Source organism: Magnolia sinica, chromosome 1 (genome assembly GCF_029962835.1).
Source record: "Magnolia sinica isolate HGM2019 chromosome 1, MsV1, whole genome shotgun sequence".
Classification (NCBI taxonomy): Eukaryota; Viridiplantae; Streptophyta; class Magnoliopsida; order Magnoliales; family Magnoliaceae; genus Magnolia; species Magnolia sinica.
Genome location: NC_080573.1, coordinates 51,565,392 through 51,586,271, shown reverse-complemented (window position 1 = coordinate 51,586,271; position 20,880 = coordinate 51,565,392). Strand labels below are relative to the sequence as shown.

At 37.3% G+C, this 20,880-nt stretch overlaps 2 long non-coding RNA genes across 2 annotated transcripts; both read left to right on the top strand.

Moving 5' to 3' along the window:
• Positions 1–7,588: 7,588 nt before the first annotated feature.
• On the top strand, positions 7,589–14,214 carry LOC131242892 (uncharacterized). Its single transcript, XR_009169760.1, has 2 exons — positions 7,589–7,860; positions 13,905–14,214. It is a non-coding gene; the product is annotated as an uncharacterized LOC131242892 (long non-coding RNA).
• On the top strand, positions 12,928–13,436 carry LOC131242940 (uncharacterized). Its single transcript, XR_009169785.1, has 3 exons — positions 12,928–13,063; positions 13,146–13,238; positions 13,321–13,436. It is a non-coding gene; the product is annotated as an uncharacterized LOC131242940 (long non-coding RNA).
• Positions 14,215–20,880: the final 6,666 nt, after the last annotated feature.

The window sequence follows — 20,880 nt, the reverse complement described above, 5'->3', positions numbered from 1 at the left end:
GGCCCCATACATCAAGGTGGAGCCTACATAGGTAGCCTATCCCAAAAGCAACTCTCTTTTTTTTTTAAAGCTTTATTAGTACCCACCCATGTTAGTACATGCACTCCATGTTAGCCAACCCATGGACGCTGGATGGTGCAAACACATGCGTCATGGTGGGGCTCCACATGCATGTGGCCCGCCTACACCTATATACATATATAATATTTATATATCTTATATTATATATATAATATATTATATTATATATCATATATATATTATATAAAATATAACATATAACAAGGGCTTTGGATCCATTTCAACAGTGGATGGTGTGGATCTTCACCTATAATAGGGTGGGCCACACCATCTGATGTTGATGGATGGAGTAGATATAACACATTTTGGTGGGATCCACACCATCACAATGGAAAGAGAGAGAGAAGGAGAGAGGAAGAGACAAGAGAGATGGTGATGGAGAGGAGGGACCCCGCCACTATGGGCCCTCCATTGATAAAACACATACATCAAGTAGGTCCCACAACAAGTGGACCCTAAAATTTAAAATTAACGGTGGATCACCCACCTTATCTTCCTTCTTCTTGGTCCCTTAGACTCCAATGCTCCTTAGCTTGCCTTTGGATAGAGGTTAATGGGAGATTGAAGGTGTGGATGAGAGATGAGAGGGGTGGGGAAGGTGGGCCACACTTGGCTTGGGAGAGAGAGGTGCTTAGACGTGAGAGTTTGGGTTGCTTGGGAGATTGTTTGAGTAAATGAGAGAAGAGAATATTAAGAGTGATGGATGGAGTGGTGGGTGTAATTAATGAGGTACGGGTTGGTTTCAAAATGGGTAAAAGAGGGATGGTTTAGTTTGAAAATTTTTAAAGAAGGAATGGTGAGGGAGAGAGAGGTTTGACTTGTGGGAAAAGGAGGAGTGGGGTGGTTGTACTTGGATAATGGATGCATTTATGGTTGATTGATGAGACTTTTTGTAGAGATTCCCTTGAGATTCACAACGCACGGCATTTCTTCAGAATAAACACAGATCGACATCTTCTAGCCTGGGTATCGGGTCGGTGCGCAAGTCACGGCGTTGGAACTACGGTGATGGCGCGGTCGCTAAGATATAGGTCTCGGTTCGAGTCGACTTTGGCATACAAGACCTGGTTTAAGATCATGTGCAATCATCGGATACGGTGCGAAGGTTGCCGGAATTTGATCGGAAGGACCGTGGAAGCTAACAGAACGGTACAGACTAGGGCACGGGTCTTACACAAGGTTCCATCGATCTTTGGAAGAAGTTGATCTCTAATCATGGTAGGGGAGATGAGAGTAAGCATAGCCCCTCTCATGGTTTTGTGAAAGGAGCCATGAACAACAACTATGTTGTGTGTGTGTGTGTGTTTTAACATTCATGGGCAATACTGGTACATATCAAGCAATATGTATTGGTTTTGGATGATGCTTTAAACCCCGTGGCTGTCTCATGGGTGTTGTGTGTGTGTGTGTGTGTGTGTGTGTGTGTGTGTGTGTGTGTGTGTGTGTGTGTGTGTGTGTGTGTGTGTGTGTTTTAGCACCTGTTATTACAGGTGTGGGCTGCACTCAACCATTAGCCCACTAAATATATAGATACATGTGTGTGTGTGTGTAAATATGGGCTCTTGTATATATTTTTTTAAAGAATTTTCTTTTTCTTTTTGCAAAGAAATATGAACTCTTCATCTACAATGTATGAGTGAGAGTTTTCATCTCCATAGACTAGTTGAACTCTCTCTTCATTGGTTAAACAGACTCAAACATCACTCCTTGATTAAAGAGACTTGCTAACATAGTTAAACTTGATTCAAGAGAATTTAATTCTCTACATTCATATGAATGAGCATGACAAGCAACTTTTCCAAGGAAACACTTCAAAAATCGATTGTGCAATGCATGTTCCACTTTGCCCCTGGATTGCATACATGCTTCCTCCTTGTGGATGGCATACTTCTGCTCCTTTCTAGTGGACCACGTTATTGCACTCCTTGGGTTGTGTATTGTGACTCTTTATTAGGTCACAACGCTTGTGCCCTTTGAGCTGTTCATTACGCTTTCGACTCTGATTGTTACTGCCACGCCCAATTTGGCATTTTACATTTATCATTCGCATATGAATTAAATCTCTTATTTTAAGTAGCTGACAGTAGCATTATACATGAGGACTTTCTTATCTTCTAGAGCTTTTCTTTCACGTAATAGTTTGTTAGAAATGTTTGTTTACTTAACATTGTATTTCTGTTCTCAGTATAAAGATAAAATGTGCATTTCTATCGTTGCAAACCTTAATGAGCTTATATATTACATTTTTTTGTTTTGACTTATTATTGTGATTAGTTAGTTTATAGTTGTGACTTGTAATTTATAGATTTGTAAGTTAGATAATTAGTTACTCGTTTGAGGATTTCTATAGGGCCATACATAGATATGGTGTGTTTTTGGTGGCATAGAAATCGCTCAAATTGTCCCATTTTGGACAGTTCAAGGTTAGATGGATAGTATGCTTTCATATAATCTATTTAAATGTTCATGCCTGATCCGCGGTCTATCTCCTCGGTTCTCTCTGGATCTGTTTCTTCCGTTCCGTATCCAATGTCAAATATCTTTACATTGCTTTAAATTTTTGGCATCGGAATGTAACGTAAGATCAACTTATTCGGAGAGGCATAGGGAGATGCTGCCGGATTTTTGGCGTGGACGTTTAAGTGGGAATATGAAAGTATTACAATCTATCCATCCTTAGATGAGTAACTAATTTAGGATTTAATTGTATCAGTTCGAAATTGATGGAGCAGACCCGGATGTTCGTCAGAGCTATCCGAATGTTGAGCGGGGGTCCTTGAAAGATGGGAACCGCTGTTATGCCCATGATGAAGCTGTCCATTTCCTATGGATAGCATTGGAGGGGCCTGGCCAATTGGAGCAAGCCGTGTTTATATCTGTATTTACTCGAAATTGATGGAGTAGACTCGGATGTGCATCGGAGCTATCCGGATGTTGAGCAGGGGTCCCTAGAAGATGGGAACCGCTATTATGACCATGATGAAGTTGTTCATTTCCTTTGGACAGCATTGGAGGGGCCTGGCCAATTGGAGCAGGCCGTGTTTATATCTGTATTTGCTCGAAATTGATAGAGCAGACCCGGATGTGTGTCGGAGCAATCTGGATGTTGAGTGGGGGTCCTTGGAAGATGGAAACCACTGTTATGACCATGATGAAGCTGTCCATTTACTATGAACAACATTAGAGGGGCCTGGCCAATTGGAGCAGGCTGTGTTTATATCTGTATTTGCTCGAAATTGATGGAGCAAACTTGGATGTGCGTCGGAGCTATCCGGATATTAAGCGGGGGTCCTTGGAAGATGAGAACCACTATTATGACCATGATGAAGCTGTCCATTTCCTTTGGACATCATTGGAGGGACTTGGCCAATTGAAGCAGGCCATATTTATATCTGTATTTGCAGGGACCACACCCTAAACCTATAACCTAAACCTATTCTCAATTCCCTAAAGCTATAACCTATAACCTAAACCTAACCCTAAACTAAAACCTATAACCTAAAACCTAAACCTATAACCTAAACCCGATCCCGAACTTGAATCTGATTTCATAAACCTTAACCTTAACCTATAAACTATACTTAAAACCTTAACCTAAACTATAACCTTAACCTTAACCTAAACTTATAACCTTAACCTAAATCTATTCTCAAATCCTAAAACCTAAACTTATAACATAAACCTAGACCTAAACCTAAAACCTAAAACCTAAACCTAAACCTATAACCTAAACCCGATCCTGAACCCGAATCCGATTTCATAAACCTAAACCTTAACCTATAACCTATACTTATAACCTTAACCTAAACGTATTCTCAAATCCCAAAACCTATACTTATAGCCAAAACCTAAACCTTAACCTTAACCTATAACCTATACTTACAACCTTAACCTAAACCTACAACCTTAACCTAAACCTATTCTCAAATCCCAAATCTTATACTTATAACCTAAACCTAGACCTTAACCTTAACCTATAACCTATACTTATAACCTTAACCTAAACCAATTCTCAAATCCCAGAACCTATACCTATAGCCTAAACCTAGACCTTAACCTAAACTATAACCAATACTTATAACCTATAACCTAAACCTTAACCTAAACCTATAACTTATAACCTATAACCTTAACCTAAACCTATAACCCATAACCTATAACCTTAACCTATACTTATAACCTTAACCTAAACCTATTCTCAAATCCCAATACCTATACCTATAGCCGAAACGTAAACCTTAACCTTAACCTATGACCTATACTTATAACCTTAACCTAAACTATAAACTATACTTATAACCTATAACCTAAACCTTAACCTAAATCTATAACCTATACCCTAACCTTAACCTAAACCTATAACTTATAACCTATAACCTTAACCTATACTTATAACCTTAACCTAAACCTATTCTCAAATCCCAAAACCTATACCTATAGCCGAAACCTAAACTTTAACCTTAACCTATAACCTAAACTTATAACCTTAACCTAAACTATAATCTTAACCTATAACCTATACCTATAACCTTAACCTAAACTATAACCTATACTTATAACTTATAACCTAAACCTTAACCTAAACCTATAACCTATAACCTAACCTTAACCTAAACCTAGACCTTAACCTTAACCTATAACCTATACTTATAACCTTAACCTAAACCTAGACCTTAACCTAAACCTATAACCTATACCTAAACCTAAACTTATAACCTAAACCTATTCTCAAATCCCAAAACCTATGACCTAAACCTAAAACCTAAGTGTATTCTCAAATCCTTAACCCTTAACCTATAACCCAACCTAAACCTTAACCTAAACCTATAACCTATACTTATAACCTTAACCTAAACTTATAACCTTAACCTAAATCTATTCTCAAATCCCAAAACATAAACTTATAACATAAACCTAGACCTAAACATATAACCTAAAACCTAAACCTAAACCTATAACCTAAACCCGATCCCGAACCTGAATCCGATTTCATAAACCTAAACCTTAACCTATGACCTATACTTATAACCTTAACCTAAACCTATTCTCAAATCCCAAAACCTATACTTATAGCCGAAACCTAAACCTTAACCATAACCTATAACCTATACTTACAATCTTAACCTAAACCTACAACCTTAACCTAAACCTATTCTCAAATTCCAAATCTTATACTTATAACATAAACCTAGACCTTAACCTTAACCTATAACCTATACTTGTAACCTTAACCTAAACCAATTCTCAAATCCCAAAACCTATACCTATAACCTAAACCTAGACCTTAACCTAAACTATAACTTATACTTATAATCTATAACCTAAACCTTAACCTAAACCTATAACCTATAACCTAACCTTAACCTAAACCTATAACCTATAACATTAACCTATACTTATAACCTTAACCTAAACATATTCTCAAATCCCAAAACCTATACCTATAGCCGAAACCTAAACCTTAACCTAAACCTATAACCTATAACCTAAAACCGAAACCTATAACCTAAACCTATACTTATAACCGAAACGTAGACCTTAACTTTAACCTATAACCTATACTTATAACCTTAACCGAAACCTAGACCTTAACCTAAACCTATAACCTAAACCTAAACCTAAACTTATAACCTAAACCTATTCTCAAATCCCAAAACCTATAACCTAAACTTAAAACCTAAATGTATTCTCAAATCCTTAAACCTTAACCTATAACTCAACATAAACCTATACTTATCACCTAAACCTATTCTCAAATCCCAAAACTCATAATCTAAACCTAAACCTTAACCTAAACCTATAACCTATACTTATAACCTTAACCTAAAATTATAACCTTAACCTAAATCTATTCTCAAATCCCAAAACCTAAACTTATAACATAAACCTAGACCTATAACCTTAACCTGTAACCTATACCTATAACTTTAACCTAAACTATAACCTATACTTATAGCCTATAACCTAAACCTTAACCTAAACTATAACCTATACTTATAGGCTATAACCTAAACCTTAACCTAAACCTACAACCTATGACCTAACCTTAACCTAAACCTATAACTTATAACCTATAACCTTAACCTATTCTCAAATCCCAAAACCTATACCTATAGCTGAAACCTAAACCTTAACCTTAACCTATAACCTAAACCTAAACCTTAACCTAAACCTATAACTTATAACCTAAAACCGAAACCTATAACCTAAACCTATACTTATAACCTAAACTTAGACCTTAGCCTTAACTTATAACCTATACTTATAACCTTAACCTAAACCTAAACCTTAACCTAAACCTATAACCTAAAGCTAAACCTAAACTTATTACCTAAACCTATTCTTAAATCCCAAAACCTATAACCCAAACCTAAAACCTAAATGTATTCTTAAATCCCTAAACCTTAACCTATAACCCAACCTAAACGTATTCTCAAATCCCAAAACCCAAAACCCAAACCTAAACCTATAACCGATAACCTAAAACCGAAACCTATAACCTAAACCTATACTTATAACCGAAAACTATTCTCAAATTCCAAAACCTATAACCTAAACCTAACCTTTCCCTAAACCTATAACCTACACTTATAACCTAAACCTAAATCTATAACCTAAACCCTAACCTAACCCTATAACCCATAACCTTAACCTAAACTTATAACCTTAACCTAAACCAATTCTCAAATCCCAAAACCTATACCTATAGCCTAAACCTAGACCTTAACCTAAACTATAACCTATACTTATAACCTATAACCTAAACCTTAACCTAAACCTATAACCTATAACCTAACCTTAACCTAAACCTATAACCTTAACTTATACTTATAACCTTAACCTAAACTTATTCTCAAAATCCAAAACCTATACTTATAGCCAAAACTTAAACCTAAACCTTAACCTTAACCTATAACCTATACTTATAACCTTAACCTAAACTATAACCTTAACCTATAACCTAAACCTAGACCTTAACCTAAACCTAAACCTATACCTATAGCCGAAACTTAAACTTTAACCTTAACCTATAACCTATACTTATAACCTTAACCTAAACTATAACCTTAACCTATAACCTATACTTATAACCTTAACCTAAACTATAACCTATACTTATAACCTATAACCTAAACCTTAACCTAAACCTATAACCTAACCTTAATCTAAACCTATAACCTATAACCTTAACCTATACTTATAACCTTAACCTAAACCTATTCTCAAATCCCAAAACCTATACCTATAGCCGAAACCTAAACCTTAACCTTAACCTATAACCTATACTTATAACCTTAACCTAAACTATAACCTTAACCTATAACCTATACTTATAATCTTAACCTAAACTTATAACCTTAACCTAAATCTATTCTCAAATCCCAAAACCTAAACTTATAACCTAAACCTAAACCTTAACCTATAACCTAAACCTATACTTATAACATTAACCTAAACTTATAAACTTAACCTAAACCTATAACCTATAACTTATAATCTATAACCTAAACTCAAATCCCTAAACCTAAACCTACACCTAATCCTAATCTCAACTCCAATTCCCTAAACTTAAACCTAAACTTATACCTATTCTCTATTCTCTAAACCTAAACATATAACCTAAACCTATAACCTAGCCTAATCTTAAAGCTATTTCTGTAAACTGACTTTAGTCTTTTCATTGTAGACATGGATAAGAGTTGGATGCGAGCTAAGAACAGGTTTGGCCTAGAGTATAAATAAGGGGTTCAAGAGTTCATGAAATTTGTGCGAAATCGGGTAGATTCAAGGAATAGGATTAGGTGTCTATGTCGAAAATGCAAGAACATGATATATAAGACTTTAGACAAAGTAGAGGATGATTTGTTCATAGTTGGGATTGACCAAGGTTACACTTGGTGGATCTATCATGGTGAAGATATGACCCAAAGAGTTGAGCCTACTGAAGTCCTTGCTGACCTAATTGTGCCGGATGACGAGGATGAAGACGTTAATGAAATGTAAAATATCATAGGGGATGTGTTCAGGGGAATAGCTGCGGATACTGATTTTGCAGCGATAAGCAGTAGCCAAGATATTCCTCCAATGGGTGATGTCGAATCAGAAAAGTTTAGTAGGTTATTGAGGGATGTGCAACGTCCACTTTATCCTGGGTGTGAGAACTTCTCCAAGTTGAATTTTCTTACAAAGTTACTTCATTTGAAGATAATAAATCGTTGGAGTAACAAATCATTCGACATGTTGCTTGAGTTGTTGAAAGAAGCATTATCAAATGGTGAGACATTGCCTAAGTCTCATTACGAGGTAAAATCCTTGATGCGAGACTTGGGCCTTGGTTATGAACTCATACATACATATATAAATGATTGTTTATTATATCGAAAAAAGCATAATAAGGCTGAAGAGTGTTAAGAATGTGGAGAGTCTAGGTGGAAAATGATAGAGCCAGGGGTAAGAAAATCCCACGAAAGGTGTTAATGTACTTCCCATTGAAACCTAGATTGTAAAGATTGTTTAAGTCTCGTAAGACAGCTGAAGATATGGGGTGTCATAAGGAGAAACGCGTTCATGATGATAGTACACTGAGGCACCCTACAGACTCTAAAGCCTGGCAAAATTTTGACAAGCAACATGACTAGTTTGCAGAGGATTCTCGGAATGTTCGACTAGGTCTTGCAAGTGTTGGTTTTAATCCATTTGGTATTATGAGTACCTCGTACAGTATGTGGCTAGTGGTACTTATGCCCTACAATTTACCTCCTTGGTTGTGTATGAAGGAGTCATTTTTAATGATGTCATTGCTTATTCCTGGACCCAGGTCACCTGGGAATGATATTGATGTGCATTTGCGACCGTTAGTAGACTAGTTAAACGAGTTGTGGAGTAAAGGTGTACAAACGTATGATACATTTACAGGATAGACATTTCGTTTGCATGCAGCGGTCTTGTGGACAATAAATGACTTTTTCGCATATGAAAATTTATTTGGGTGGAGCACGAAGGGTAAGTTGGCTTATCCTACATGTGGTATTGAGACTTGTTCATTGTCATTGAAGCATGGTAGAAAAATGTGTTATATGGGGCCATCGTCGGTTCCTTCCGAGCGATCATAGTTGGTGTAGGAAGATGATGATCTTTGATGGCAAACAAGATCATAGGCCACCCCTGAAAGACCTATCTGGAGAAGACGTGATGCAGCAATTGAGTAACATTGGAGAAGTTAGATTTGGTAAGGCATCGCACTTGAAAAAGCGGAAACGTATAATATTAGACTATAACTGGAGGAAGAAGAGCATCTTTTTTGAGTTGCCCTATTGGAGTGATTTGAAATTGCGACACAACTTAGATGTCATGCATATTGAGAAAAATATATGTGACAATGTCTTTGAAAAATTGATGAACATAGAGAAGAAAATAAAAGACAATTTTAAGGCTCAATTGGATCTACAAGAAATGGGTTTAAGGATAGAGTTGTACTTGCAACCACAGGAAATTCGTATACTATACCAGCAGCTTGCTACACGTTGACAAAATTAGAGAGAAAGCGTTTATGTGAATAGTTGAGATTGGTGAAGTTTTCCGATGGGTATGCGTCAAATGTATCTCGGCGCGTAAACGTTACGGACTGTAAGGTAACAGGAATGAAAAGTCATGATTGTCACATCCTTCTACAACGCCTACTGCTGGTTGCAATTCGTGGATTCTTGAGTAAGGATATCAGTGTGGCACTAATTGAGTTGGAGATATTCTTTAAGTATTTGTGTTCGAGATCATTGAATGTAGATGTTATTAAACGACTGGAGAGGGATATTGTCGTAATCCTTTGAAACTTGAAAGAATATTTTCACCTGCATTTTTCGATGTTATGGTACACCTAGCGATTCACTTACTGCACGAGGCGAAGCTTGCAGGCCCAGTACAATATCGTTGGATGTATCCGATCGAAAGGTGGTATCAATATGTTAAAATTTTTATTCATTCCATAAAATTTTTACTCATTCCATAAACTACATATTTTCATACGTATAACATAGTGGTTTTGTGTACAGATACCTTCACACACTGAAATAATTTGTGAGGAATAAGGCACGATCGGAGGGGTCGATTGCTGAAGCGTACATTGATAATGAGTGCCTTACATTTTGCTCCATGTATCTTCATGGCATAGAGACTAGATTCAACTGAGAAGATCGGAATGCCGATGAAGGGCAAGAGCATGAACCAGGACTCATATCTGTATTTACACATAACGTTCATCCTTTAGGATTCCCGATGTTTTAGGATATGGACCTTGGCGATCTAGCAGAGGCGCAGTGGTATGTGTTGCATAATTGTGAAGAAATAGAGTCGTACTTGGAGTAAGTCTTCCCTCGATTATTATTTTCTTTACATACGATGATCTTAATGTTTCTTGCTGATGACATGCCATTTATGTGTAGCGAACACAGACGAGATGGAGTCCAAATTCTCTACAAATTATGATCGAATGCATCAGATCAGTTTCCAGAATGGTTCGCCAAACGTGTAAGATTTCACATTGTATCTCACCACACTTAGCATTTTTGTTGTATTGCACATTATTTCAACTTATGAAAATCTTTAAACAATTATATTTTGTACGTGATAATATATGAAGACGTTGTGCACGAGCAACTCTGCGGATGCGTCTGATGCATTATACTCACTGGCGTGTGGCCTGGATAGACATGTATCTAAATATACAGGTTGTATTATAAACGGGATTCGGTTCCACACCGAAGAACGTGAGAAGTATAGGACCACACAAAATAGTGGGGTGATTGTGAAGGGAACAAATGAGGAGGATGAAATTGACTTTTATGACATTTTGATAGATATTATTGAGCTGAGTTATTGTATGAGAAAGCAGGTGTACTTATTTAGATGTGATTGGTGGGACATTGGAAATAAGAAGTTGGGAATATAGATTGACAACTTCTTTACGAGCTTAAATTTATCTCGAAAGTGGTTTAAGGATGATCCATTTGTCCTCGCCAGCCAAGCCGAACAAGTATTTTACCTCGCTGACACCAAGTTAGGCGGCTCTTGGCACGTGGTGCAGAAAATAAAGCCCAGGAACATATTTGACTTTCCCGTACCAGAAGTTGAAGATAGCGAGGATGGAGAAAATGACACGTTTAGGGTTGAAGAAACACATCAAGAAGACATGCCATCTAGGGATGCAGGGACTAATTCAAGTGTTGATATTGATGTGGTGCAATTAGACAGAGATAATGTGCCACCTGATCACGTTGATGCCTCAATAATACGTGATATTGTTAGAGATGATAACGGTTTCATTAATAATGACGTTACGGATAATGAGGATGAAATACTGATCAGTGATAGTGATGGTGAAGAAATAGCCCCAAGTGATAGTGATACAGACGACGATTATTAAATGTACACATAATTTACATGTCATTTTTCTATTCGAATAATTTATGTATTTCATGTATACGTGAAAATTACAAGTCATGATTAATTCTTTTTATTAACTTGTTTATAATCCACATATGCAGTTGAGTCAATTTCTGATCATGTCCTCCTTAAACCGGAGCATAGCAGAAGCATGCAACATACTTCATCAGTTATTGCAGATGGATGTTTCGGTCCTATCTTCTTCTGGTAGGGCCATAGAGATACCCGGTCTGGTCGATGAGTGTAGAGTGAAATATATCGACGACGACTCAGAGGAAGGATTATGCCATCTCAAAGAAATTCTGGGGCTGATGGAGATATATAACCGTGGCAAACAAGATATGGAAGATGCGACTCTGTCACTTACACATCTAAATAGAGTCTCGAGAGAATAGATTTCTCCTATTGTGACTAGCATGTTGGCTGTAAATATGTTGAGTGCTTCACACGAAATGACATATGCTTCTGAAGCATATGATAGCTTACGCAGGGAGTACTTCAGATAGTTTACCTCAAAGTTGTTTCGTATTACAACGAAATATGTGTATTTAATATAGAATGACAATGTATAATGAAATTTTCAATGGTTATAGATTAAAGTTTATAGTTTTATTATATTCTGCTTGCATTATAGTGTAATGGTCTAATCATATTTTAATCATCTCTCTAAGCATAAGCACAAATGCATTGTACCGTCAATACTACTTGTATAATGTTTTAGTATATTCCACTTGTATTGACATTGTTTAAATTTATAAGTTCGTAGCTCGCACATATTCAGTGATGACACCAGGTGGGTGAGTACGTCGTTCACGCACTGGATCTACGCCTTCTACCCATGATGCGATGGAGCCAGCATCGCCATCACATGTTGCATCGCAGGCGTCTGATCCCTCAGTCGCGCATACACCGGGCACTGCATGTAAGTCTAGACAGATATTTCTTTTTATGATTTCTGTTTATGTTTAGACTTATATATTTCTTTTGCAACGGCGTCGTCAACCAACCGATGAGGACGTGGACCCACGCGTGAGTTGCTTTTAGAGCGACTTACGCATGAGGGTAGGGTGACGGTAGAGTTCCCACAGGACTGCATTAGACCTGTTGGGAACAATACCATGTTGTTTACGTCGGAAGTCGGTGTCTTATGTCGTTCTCTGATCCCCTCACCACCCCCCGTTGGGGAGACGTGACAGATGATGTGCGACAGCTCATCCGTCAACGCCTTCAGGTAAATTTTAGCAAATTAAATTTATTTTATAAAAGTTTATTTATGGTTAAGTTATTTTCTCAATAAGTTTATTGTCTTAATCTATTATTTACGAAACTACAGGATAAATTTGACTTGGATTTCAGTGTTCCGCACAACTCCCATGCCGTCGACGACATGATGAAGGAGTAGTTCAAGGATTACCGCAGTAAGTTACACCGGTAGTACAAGCGGTGCGTGAGCCACGAGGAGGTCATACAGTCTGTACCGCTGCACGTGACCGATGAGGACTGGCGGATACTCTGCGATAGGTTTTCGTCAGATTCTTTTCAGGTAATATTTACATATTTATGATATCTTAATGTAATAATTAAATTTGTAATTAATAGAAATGTATTATGAATAATGTATTTAGAAGAGGAGCAAAATAAATTCTGACAACAGAGAAAAGTTAGAAGTGAACCACGTAGCTGGTTAAAAGTCATTTGTACGATTTCGTCACGACATGGTAAGAAAGTACTGGTAATTATTACATTTATATATTCTTTCCATGCATTTATATTAACTCTATTGTCCTTTCGATTGCGCAGTGAGATTTCGTCACTGGCCAGGAGCTTGGACCAGTAGACTTCTACAAAGGGACTCACTGTCGGCAGGCAATGAGATCTTGGGTACATCCTAGAGCCAGCGAGATTTGGGTAAAGATCCTTTACATTGTAAAATTTATTTACATTAAATTATAATAATGTCATTTATTATGAAAATTCATATGTTTACATTAAAGGAGGAGATGGACAACTTACGCAGTCAGCCAACTCCCGATGGTACTCAGTGGAGTGAGCCAGACATCTTGAGTCAGGTGCTTGGCATCCATTTTGGATATGTACGTGGGTTTGGCCATGGTGCTAAGCTCATAGCACCCGCTAGAGCTGCCTTCAGCCGATCCATCGCCGTTGGCGATAGCACCGTACGCCAAGCTGATACCGCAAAGAGAGAGGTTCAGCAGCTACGGGTCGTCCTTGATGACATCAAAGATCAGCTGGATAGGCAGAGGGAGGAGCAGGAGAAGAAGATGATGGATCAGCTTGCGAGGCAGAGGGAGGAGGAGGATGGAGGAGGAGTTGGCGAAGCAGAGGGAGGAGCAGGAGAGGAGGATGGATGATCAGTTGGCGAGGCAGAGGGAGGAGCAGGAGAGGAGGATGGATGAGATGCGGGTGGAGCATGAGCGACGGATGATGGAGATGTTTCAGGTTTTCGCTGCACACTTACCCATCGATGCCCCACTAACTCCGCCTTCATCTTTGTGATTTTTTGTATATTTGTTTATGATGTTAAGTTTATATGTATTTATGGGTGAATGAATGTGATGCGGATAAGATTGTTTATGTTTGGATGAATGTAGTTTATGTTTGGGTTTGGGTTTAGATGGATGTGAATGTGAATATGATGAAATATATTATATAACAGGTGTATATCAGGATGAATATTATGAAATATATTGTTAACAGGTGTATATCAGGAATTTTGTGCAGAATTTTAAGCTGTATATTTTAAAAAAGAGACTTTTAGCGACGAAAATTTTCGTAGCTAAAAGTATAGTAAATATTTTTTGGCGACGAAAATTTTCGTAGCTAAAAGTCTTGTAAATTTTTTTAGCAACGAAAAGTTTCGTCTCTAAAAGTGGAACAAATTTTTTTAGCAACGAAAATTTTCGCTGTTAAATGTCTTGTAAAGTTTTTTAGTGATGAAAATTTTCGTCGCTAAAAGTGTAACGAATTTTTTGGCAGCGAAAATTTTCGCTGCTAAAAGCCATGTAAAGGTTTTTTAGCAAAGAAAAGTTTCGTCGTTAAAAGTGGAACGAACTTTTTTGGCAGCGAAAATTTTCGCTGCTAAAAGTCTTGGAAATTTTTTTAAAAAGTGGAACAATTTTTAGTAGCAAAAGTTTTCGTTGCTAAAAGTCTTGTACATTTTTTTTAGCGACGAAAATATTCGTCGCTAAAAGTGGAACGACATTTTGGTAGCGAAAATTTTCGCAGCTAAAAGTCTTGGAAATTTTTTTTAGCGACGAAAATTTTCGTCGCTAAAAGTTTAACGAATTTTTTAGTAGCGAAAATTTTCGCTGCTAAAAGTCTTGTACAGTTTTTTTAGCGACGAAAATTTTCGTCGCTAAAAAACTTGTTTTAGCGACGATTCGAATTTTTCACCGATAAAACCCTTGTACATCGGTCTTTTAGCGACGAATTTAGCGGCGAAAATTTTCACTGCTAAAAGTTTTTAGCTACGAAAATTTAACTTTTAGTATTTCTTGTAATGCTAGCCTATAGAGTCAATCCTTGAGTCAACCCACTGAGTCAACTCACCTAGTTAGCCCACATAGCCTACCTAGTCAACTTACTTTGTCAAACCAAGTCCATAAACCCATTTTGGCCCAAGCCCTTTCCAAATCCTAACTCAAAGAAAAGGGGCGACAATAAGACATTCTCAGGGGACCAAACTTGTCCATGTGTATAGGGGGTGCCTCCCTCTGAAGCTGAAGCAAAAGGAAAGGACGAGCGACACCCAGGGTGCCGCTTGCCAAGTGGCACTAGCCATACTTCGTCCAGTTGCTCACTCACGTGCTGCTGTCTTCCCTACTTATTTCATGCATGTGTAAAACTTGGTAATTACTCCAATGCCCCTCCCTTGAGCCAGAATTACACCCTATGCCATCTAAACCAACACATGAGATCTTGCCACATGTCAATCTTAAATCCCAGCCATCTAAACCCTTTTTAACTTGAAACTTTGCAGGAATTACCAGAAAATCGAGCTGGGGGCTATAAATATCCCCCTTCCCTTCACATTTTAGACATCCAGGAAGCATCCAGAATTCCCTTCACATTCTAAGCATCCATCCCACCAAGGAGAGTGAAGGTGAGAAAGAGAGCTTAGCTTCTTGAACTGGCCCAAGTTCAATTTAAGTCACTCGATACGATCCTTGCGACACTACTGCCCACCCCACTGTTTTCAATCAAGCTTCATCTGGCCTATTACATTTGCATAGTATAACATTGATCTCATCATTCAACACACTTTGCACCAAATTGGCTCGAAAGTATACTCTGAAGCTTGCCGATCTAATTGGATCCTGCTCAACAGAAAACCTGTCAATTACTTTTCATTTTGTCATAAGCATTTTATACATTCATATAAGAGAACTAAATCCTAACCCTCACGAATAATCAAGATCTTGTAATGTAAAGTGGAAAGCGTACATATGTATAGACAAAGCGGGTGCCCAAAACCTTCCTTCTCAATAACCACAATCCCTTACGTAGAATCTCTGATTGCAAAACCAATGATTCATCTAAGGGAAAAAAATATTCAGATCCATACTTAATGTTTTTACAGGGTCTAGCCGACTGTAAAGATGAAGAAATTGGCTAGTGGACTCTGGTCAAACATAATTAATCAATCACAAGCACAAAAGCCCTCGAAAGAGGCAACCTATGGAGAAAGCAGCCTCAAGTTGATTTTAGCTCGGCATCCCAATGTCCACATAGAGCATGAGTCCTATAATGAGATACATCGAAAGTTTAAGTGGACCACACCATAGAAAGTAGTATGGTGTTCACAACCCCAAGTGTAGGTTCACGATGTACTAATAACTTGGTAAGACTGAGGTCAAATCCACAGGGACTAAATTTGTACGTATTATGAAAATAACTAGAACTATAATTAGAAAAAGATCTAAATTGAAATATGAATAATTGAGAGTAATGGTGAATAATGTTAATTAAAACTTATGAATTTAAAGGTCGGAAATAGGGTGCCAAGGATCCACTTGTAGCTATCAAGATGCTACCTTACTTGATTCACGGAACACAATTGGAATTGAAGTCTTATCCAATTGGAAGATAAAGCAATTTAAATCAAATCTGAACTTTTCATTAACCTAATTCTCAATGGAGGAGAATTTTGATGATTGAAAGGGATTCCATCACCCTACCATGCCCAGGAGATGATGGTGAACAACGGGATTTACCAATTTCACTATCTCAAAATAGGAAAATAAGATATCCAAAGTTATCACAATATCTACTGTAATTTGAGTCACAATAAATTATAGAAGACTGAAAATATTCCCTTTATATCAAACTAGAAATCAATGAAGTTTAATAAGAACAAGAATCAAGCAAAATAAACATCCAAACACGCTACAAGCTTCACCTCTTAACCCTAGCTAAGAGGTTTAGCCAGCCATAGACATGATTGAAATCAAATCTCTTAAACAAAACATGAAAAATAAAGTAGGTAAGAAGAAAAACTCTTTGGCGTTTGCTCCACCCTTGTGTATGCTCCATGAGACCTTCCCAAACCCTAGAAGATGCTTTAAAGCATCCTATGGAGTCCTATTTATAGTTGTGGAACTCTAACTTTCATACTGAGTTGGAAAAATCTAGAAACCGCCTCAAATTTACGCACTCTGCGCAGTTTTCCTAAATAAACTCAGAGTTTAAGCCACATTAACTTTATACATGTTGCGTAGTTTTCTAAAATAGACCTAGAGTTTCAGAATATATTTTTTCAGGATAATTTCCGTGATATGTTTATTTTCAGGACAATTTCAGGATTTCTTTTTTTCACTTCAAATCTTTGATTCTCTTCATTCCTCACTTAGTTTTCTTGGATCTTTGGCATGTGAATTCTTTATTAATGACTTCCAAATCTCCAACTCTTCATTTGGTAATCTTTTGAACATAAATCTTCCTTTTGGTATTAATTTCACCTTAAGCTCTCGAAATCACCTCGCATATGAAAATATGCATAATTAAATCTATTAAGCACTATCATGTTTATAAAACCAAGGTATAAATAGGAAAAATATGCAATATTTCACACTCAATATATGGATTGAACAAACTACCATTGAAACCTTGTTAGGGCCAACTGCCATATAACGTGTTCATAAGGTCACTCTGTTAGTGCACTGATTTATGCACCCTATTTGTCAATTATGTTAGTCCTTGTGTCACGTAGTCGGTTGAGCCCTTGAAAAAGTGAAGATGGAAGACATAAGAAAATATGGAACATCAAGGAGCATTGAACAGATAAATGAAGTGCTGTGGTGACCCTAACCCTATATCTTAAAAAACCTACCTTTAGATGATCTTAAAAACCTAATTAGAAAAATCCTTAACAATCATCCCTTAAGTAATAAGAGCTTATACTTGTCACTATAATATTGATTTTAAAGGTCTGAAGTTACCGAAATAACTGCAAAAATTTAGCAACCTTTGGTCCCACCGAAGAATACTTCGGTCCCATCGAAATTGGGCATAACAAGACAACAAGCATAGACCTGGGCTAATTCGGCTCCAGTCGAATAGGCCTTCGGTTGGACTCGGTCTTGAAAGAGTCTTTGTTTGTTAATTAATGTGAAGTATGAGTCCAAGAGTCAAGGGAGCCTTGAATTAATGAAGAAGTCAAGACTGAAGACTCATCAAGTTTGGAGGAGTACAATAAAAAGGTAAATCAAGCCTCACAAACCTAACCAAACCACTACATTTATAAAAATCCCTTTAGCATGGTCCATACTTGCCCAAAATCATCTACGAACATCCTTTAGTAAGTATGTTAAAAGCCTAACCTTGTAACTTTCATAGTTAAAAGTTAATATGAAAAATCTGCTACATTCAATGTATTGGAGTGGCATTAAACTTTGTTTGATGTCATCAAAGACATCTCAATGACATCGGAATTGAGCCCTGACTATCCAACAACCAAATTGAAATTTTTTTGGATATTGACGATGGCATCGAACCAACTTCGATGACATCGCAAATGGCCCAAAATACTCTAGCAATCCTTCAAGGAAAATCATAATGCTTGATGACATCGAAGGTAAGTTATCGATGACATTGATGTAGGCTCGATGTCATTGTAAATGGGACAAGTTGGTCCAGAGAGTTTATAAGAAAAGTCATGAAACTCTCGATGACGTTGAAGTAAGTTCGATGACATCGAAATTAACCTCGATGACATCGTAAATATTCAACATCAGTCTAATAAGAAAATGGAATTTATCCAGACTGATTTGATGACATCGAATCCTGTTTGATGACATCAAAATTTGAAATTCGATGGCATCGAAGGATGTTCAATGACCTCGTAAATGAACCCTGTTAGCCCAACAACCTCAGTGTATTTTTCAAGAAAATCTTGTGACATTGTAAATGGGACAAGTTGGTCCAGAGAGTTTATAAGGAAAATCATGAAACTCTCGATGGCGTCGAAGTAAGTTCGATAAGTTCAAAATTTGAATCTCGATGACATCGAACTTGACCTCGATGACATAAAAAATATTCAACATTAGTCCAGCATGAAAATAAATTTTATTTTGACTAATTCAATGACATCGTAAATGAACCCTGTCAGTCCAGCAACCTCAGAGTATTTTTAAAGAAAATTTCGATGACATCGAGTCATCCTTTGATGGCATCGAAGGTCTCCTTCAATGGCATTGAAGGACACTCGATGACATCGAACAGAAACTGTTTAGCACTTTATTTGAAAATCTTGTACAAGGTTCTATGACATCGAAGACCCTTCGATGACATCGAACCTAATAGATTTCTATCCATTTTTGACTGTTGCGATTTTACTTTATAACAGGAATGGGGTTGCTTCTAGGGTTTTTAAGTGAGTATTGAAGAGAGGCTTGAGAGAGTTGTTCCAGTAGTAAATACCCTTCCTCTTAAGCCCTATTTCCTCATCGGAGTTCAGTTTCAATCCATTCTTAAAGGCAATCATTGTGAAACTTGTTACCTGGATTGAACTATGAACTCCTGCATTCATTTATATTATAACAACACATTTTAAAGGCAAATCTCTATACTGGATACATTGATTGCTCAGTTTGGGGAATCCCTTATATCTTATAAAGACACATCATTAACTAGATAGGATCTATCCAAAACCACTGACCTACCAACCTCGGCATCGACATTGGAGCATCTATGATCGGTTGTGGTTCAAGGGAGATGAAGAATATTCAACAACCGAGAAGATCTTCATTAATGTGCTAAATGGGGCACACTCACTTCTAGGTAAATATTTGAGTCCACCTACTGTCTGAAAACCTTTCCTTGTGTAGGATTAAGATTCAGAGTTTGGTCGCCACAAAATCGCTAAGCCCTTTCGTAGGCCTCTGACGGGAGAATACGTATAGTGTCCTTATGTAGGACTATTTTATAGTCCTTGTGTAGGACTGCTGTGTAGTTCTTGTGTAGAACTTGTAGCTCTTGTGTAGGGATTGTCAAGTTCCTTGTGTAGGCAAATTTGGTAACCTTGTGTAGGTTGTAAAGGTTCATGGTTAACCTGATTTAAAACTATTGGATAGTGAAATTCGGCATACTCTAGGAGAGAGTGTGTAGGCTGGGAGTGGAGTAGGCATGTAGCCAAACCACTATATATCGTTGTGCAATGTGTTGAATGCTTTACTTCATGTTTTGTGTTAATTAACTACTTGGTATGCTTTAAACAATTCCTCCACGATACATGTTTGATATTATGCCATAACTATGTATATCACTATCTTGATTTTGTTTGCACACTTATTCTAGTTTAAATCTCTTTATCTAAGTGATTAGAAGTGTTTGTAAAAAGGCTTAATAAAATTTGAAAAGTCCTATTCACTCCCCTCTAAGATAATTAGACATATATCCAAGCTTCGCTTGTAGTGGTTACCCATAATTTTAGGTCCCACCGAAGGATGATTTCGGTCTGACCGAAGGTTATTGAATATGGTTAGCAAGCAATTGGGTTATTTGGTTCCTACCGAGTGAACCTTCGGCTGGACTCGGTGCGACTGAAGGTTAAGATCGGTTCGACCGAAGGTTAAGATCGGTCCGACCGAAAGTGACCAAAACTGTCCAACATTTTTCTAATCATAATTCTGTTGGACTGAAATATAATTCAGTGCGACCGAAAATACTTCGGTGCGACCGAAGATTTAGTTGATGCAACCGAAAACTTGTCGTTATAGATCCATTGGAGCTTTTCTCTTATAAAACTAGCATCTAGAACTTTGTAAAGACGGGAAATTTTGGCATTTTAAAGATCTCAGTGCATCTTAAGCTCTACCAAATATCCTACACTCTATCCCAATG